This window comes from Cebus imitator, unplaced genomic scaffold (genome assembly GCF_001604975.1).
Source record: "Cebus imitator isolate Cc_AM_T3 unplaced genomic scaffold, Cebus_imitator-1.0 Scaffold103, whole genome shotgun sequence".
NCBI lineage: Eukaryota > Metazoa > Chordata > Mammalia > Primates > Cebidae > Cebus > Cebus imitator.
In genome coordinates, this window is record NW_016107418.1 from 660,373 (window position 1) to 665,824 (window position 5,452).

A 5,452-nucleotide genomic window follows, 5' to 3' on the forward strand; every position below is an offset into this window, starting at 1 on the left:
ACAGGCTGTCTATAACTTGCTTAACAGAGTACATGACATCACAGCACATTTCCAATAGGTTAATCTATTGTCATTGTTATTGTTATCATTTATTGAATATCTATTATATGGCAGCCTCTGCACTAGGCAATTTATATATATTATTTAATTACCACAACTATACGATTTTACATATGAGGAAACTGAACCTCAAAAAGATAAAGAAAACTACTGAAGGCCATTTGATTAATAAGTGATGGTGCCAAAGCTCACATTTCATACTTCCTTGGGTCTTAAGATGCAAGCTAAGCTTTGATTGCCTAAAGTTCTGAAGGAGAAACAAAACTTGAAGCTAAGATGAAATTAAATATTTAAGAAGGTCTGGGAAATGACATGGAAGAAAGAAACCTGGCATTCTGACCTTAAATATGAAAGTGATGCCCGGAGCCAGTTTTGGCAGATGACCCTCAAGTTGGTCACAGCTCATCTCAAGGACAAAGCAATGATGATTATTGTGACTCATTTGATATCATATGTTGCCTGGTTCTTTCCCTTCTCACAGAGGATGAGGAAATTCCTTTCTGATCAAAGAATCTGTGTTAGTGTTAGAAGATCTTGAGTAGAAGGAAGGAGGTAGAAGGGAATTGGTTAGAAGAAAGGGAAATTTAGTCTAGGAGTGGAAAATAATAGAGCAGAGGAAGAGTTTGAAATCCCCTAGGCCAGATATTCCCAGCATCTTTTGGGAATGAGGACACAAATAAGATAGCACTTTGTTGATATTACAGACAAGGCTTGGAGAGCATGTCTTGACAAACATATTGCAGTAACCTCATTGTCTCTCAGCAGTCTGCAGCCCATAGGTTGGGAACTGGGGGTTTAGCCTTGAAGAGTAGATAGGTTTAATTTTGAGGACCAACTAATTTAATTTGGTAGTGATTACTGAAAGCACTGTGTTGAGATGGATTCTCAGGACACATCTAGATGTTAACAGAAAAGATTGCTATGAGTGATTATTGATCTCTCTCACTGGTCTGAGCAAGTATGGTGGTGGCATGTATACTAAGTGTGTTTTCTATCTCTGATGGAGTCACATATTCATAAGAAGAAATTGCAGCACAGAAAGTTGTCATAATTTTCTTCCTATTACAAAGTGAATTAATAGCAGAAGCAAACCTGGATCCCCGATGTCCTGATTAGTGCTTTTCCGTGACACTTAGCCAGTTAAAGAACCATAGTTTTTGTTACCATTTGTTCTCAGGCAAAATATGTTTTTCAATGTTCTTTGTACATTGCCTCTGCTTTTTTTATGGAAGTCTGCTTCCATGCCAGACATGGTATGGTTTTCTTCTTTCATTTAACAAAATTAACTAAAGCTTATTCAGGCATTGCCTGGTGAACTTAACTGATTGTTGAAAGAGGGGTCTCAACTCTGCTACATTTTCATATCCACCCTTTGATTATGACATATTTGTGGCCAAGCATTAGAGTTTGAGATTAGAGGACCAGCTCATTGCTGACTACAATCTAGTTCAATTTAAGAAAACCTGGTGAGTCTTCTCCTTTACACTCCATCCTCAACCTCCAAGTCCTCTTCTTCTTTTTCTGCTTTAATGCTTTTCAGGCACCTAAGATTAATTAATTTGTTTACTCATATGCACACCCCTGCCCCCACCACACACACACCTGTATACCCACGAAACATGAGGCTCTCACAAAACCTCAAGAGCTAGAATGGATTTAGGCTTCATCCATTCTGTCTTCTGAGGACATTAAGACTCAGAGAGGGCAGAGCTTGAAGCCAATGTTCCAAAATCCAGTATGCAAAATGGCCAATTTACTGAATGGCTAATTCACATTCCAGTTTTGCTTTTGTGAATTCTCTTGTTTAGTTTATGAGTTTTCATTTTGTCTTCATTGTAAGGATTGTTAAGTTTGCCTCTGCCCCAGCTTTCTCCTACTGCAGCTGAGTCTGGGGAGAAGAGAAAGAGGAGAATGAAAAGCATGAAAAGATTGGATAAAGAATGTGAATAATTTCTATTAGCATCTTCTCTATTAATAATATATAATTAAAATGCTTCAAATATACTCAGAATGTATTGTTGAATAAGACTTTATTAATGAAGGACACTAATATAGAACATACTATCATGACCTCATTCCTCTGATAAAAGGATGAATAGATTTCCCTTGCACGCCTCAATTTTCTCTCTCTCCCTCTCTCTGGTTCTCAGTCCTAGAAGCCTTCCTTCTTTATCTCCTCTAAATTCCCTCAAAACACCAAGCCCTTTTCTATCTCATGACTTTTGCACTTGCTGTTCTCTATGCCTTGAATTCCCCACTCCCTCTTAGCATCAACATCTCCCTGGCATTTTAAAAGTCTCAGCTTAAATGTTCTCTTCTTAGTGAGGCTTTACTACATCACTTAATCTAACTTCACTCCTTTATCCCATGTATCAGTTAGTTTTTGCCATGTAACAAACACCTCAAGATTTAGTGGCTTAAAACAACCAATATTCATTTAACTCATGATTCTTCTGGGCCCAGCTGAGCTGGGCTCACTCATGGGTCTGAACTTGGCTGGTGAGTTGGTGAGGTCCCAGATGACCTCAGTCACATGTCTAGTGGTTGGCTGGCTGTCACTTGGGGTGATGGGGATGACAGGGCCATGTATTGCTTATTCTCCAGAAGGCTAACCCAGGCTTGTTCACATGGCATCTTAGAGTTCCAAGAACAAGAGTGTAGGTCCTCAAATGCAAACACTTTTCAAGTCTCTGCCTACATTGTATTTGTTGTGATCCCAGTGGCCAAAGCATATCAAAAGGCCACCCCAGGTTGAAGGGGAAGAGAAAAACTTGAAAAGAGAACACAAGTAGAGGCTTGAAAAGCCCTTGCACATTAGAGTTTGCTCTCTCACTGTGCTTGCGACCCTGAAGCTGCTATATGACAAATCCAGGATGGCCTGCTGGAGATTGAGGCTTCAGGGAAGAGAACTAAGGTGCCCCAGCTAATAGCCTGCCAATCACCAGACATGTGAGTGAGGCTGTCCTGTATCATCTGGCTTCCAGCTGATCCACCAGCTGAGTATAGACATGTGAGAGAGCTGAACAGAGATCAGCAGAGTCAGCCCAGATTTGAAAATCACCTGGTCAACTCACAGAATTGTGAGCTAAATAAAATATTTATTGATTTAAGCCACTGTGGTTTGGGGTGGTTTGCTACACAAAAAAAGCTAATCAGTACAGGGGGCCTCGATTAAGAAACCAGACTCAACTGGAGAATAATATATGATCCTATGTGGTTAGGTCTTGTAGCTGACAATGTTAATGCTTCACCCTTAATTGGTCAGGCCTTACCATTTCTGTTCATGTTTATCTGACTTCCAACTGCCAATTTCTGCATTTTTTTTTTTTTTTGCCAAATGGCTTTCTCTGGGCACCAGAGCCCACCTTGCCTGTGCACTCAGTAGACCAGAAGTCCTGGAGAATTAACATTTCCTATGAGCAGCCTTCAACCAGTGATGAATGGGAGTTCATGTGTATATACCCCAATAACTTGCAAAATGACCAATTTGTTCCAAACGGTTTCCTGAAGTTCCCCAGTGGGATTGTGTTCCAGGAATTGGTAAAGAGCTTCCAGGTTCAACAGAGGGGAGGACTGCTGGCCGGGGCCTTCAGTATACTGCTTCAGGGAGGGGCTCCATTGCTGCCACCCTGCTTGCTGCCTTCCTGGATGCCACTCCCCCAGTGAGTCCAACATGACATGCTCCTTTCAGGCTCTTGGAGGCTGCTCTGAGCAGTGTCACCCTTTACACTAGAAAGCTGGTAGGCACTATAGGGAAATAACAAAACAAGAAGGAAATAGAGGAGATGCTAGAAGAGAAGGAAGAAAAATATGTGGTGGAGAACATTGTTGACTGTCAACTGGTAAAGGGCAAAGTGGAGCCCTCATAAAGTGGAGGAGTTTCTTAGATGAGGATGACTCTTGGGAGGCAGAAGAGAACCCGGATTGCCTGACCTCATTGCTGAGTTTCTACAGTCACAGAAAATAGCACCTGAGACAGACAGATCAGAAAGAGGCAAGTGCAAAGCTGATTCTGATTCTGAAGATAACGGAGAGGACAGCAAACCAAAGAAGAAAGAAGAGTCGGAAAAGCCATGAGGCTTTGCTGGTCTTTGGAGCTGAGCAAATTATTGGAGCTGCAGACTCCAGTGGAGAGCTCACGTTTCTGATGAAATGGGAAAACTCTGATGAGGCTGACCTGGTCCCTGCCAAGAAAGTCAATGTCAAATGCCCACAGGTTGTCATATCCTTTTATGAGGAAAGGCATATGTGGGCATTCCTACCTCAGGAGGGCAATGACAAAAAATGATGGCAAGAATTATTCTCCTGAGGACTAGCCCTGTCACATCTGGCTGGGAGTTTCAAGTGGGGAGGGAAGGAATTTGACTTGTGTTGACATCACAGAGGTGGCTTGAGAAGATATCCTTTGAAGAGCCAGTATAGTCTCTGTGCCCTGCAGTAGTAGGCCAAGTGCTTGGAAACTGTTCCAAGCTGTGTAGCTTGCACATAGTCCCAGTGGAGGGGAAGGAGGATAAGTGTTTCAAGGTAACCTTTGTTGCACTTTGCTGAGAAAAAGCAAAGGGCCTTCTATGAAGGACAAAACATGCAGAATTGGGTGTGTAGGAGAGCAAAAAGATACTGTAGATCTTCAAAGAGCATCTTCACAACCCTCAGCCTTCTTCCCAATAATGTCAACTCTGCATTTTTACAGTGTAGCATTATGTAGTTTTTGGCTATTACTGGTGTATGATTTGGGGAAGGGAGAGATGGAGTGGGGAGAAGTGGAGATGGGTAGCCTCATTTTGATTACAATTTAGGGCCTGACTGGGGAAATAGTGAAACAACGGAAAGGACAATGATTTGTTTCTGTGTCCAGAATATTTTACATTAAATATGTCATTGGCACCATAAATAAGAACTGTGAGAGTTCTTATTTTCAAACAGTGTTTGAAAGCTGTGAATAAGCATGTCCATACCACAATATCTTGTGTATCCCATAAGTATATACACCTCCTATGTACCCACAAAAATTATTTTTAATTGAAAAAACACGAATACCTGAAACCTATAAGTCAAGATATTCCCTATTTGAATTTAATGCTGTTCCCTACAAAGAACTAAGCCAAATCATAAGTTACAAAAGCTGCCACTTTGCAGATGGAAAGTAACTAAGGAGGGAAACCTTTTATTGAAGCCTATACACAGGCAGATCATTCTGTCTTTGAGGTGCTAATTCCTGAAATTAAAGAAGAAAACCCTTTATTTTCCAATTATGAAGTTATAAATATCAGCTTTGCCATCCAAGCCAATGGCTGAGGTGTTGGGGAAGGAGAAGAGGGTGGTAGAGTAGATGGGAGAGTAGGGGAAAGACAAGGGCTTATGCGCTTAGGATGGAGAACTCTTGGAGTCTCTC

At 41.3% G+C, this 5,452-nt stretch overlaps 1 pseudogene; it reads left to right on the forward strand.

Moving 5' to 3' along the window:
• Window positions 1-367: 367 nt before the first annotated feature.
• Window positions 368-4,348, forward strand: LOC108310418 (annotated as a pseudogene).
• The last annotated feature ends 1,104 nt before the right edge of the window (window positions 4,349-5,452 follow it).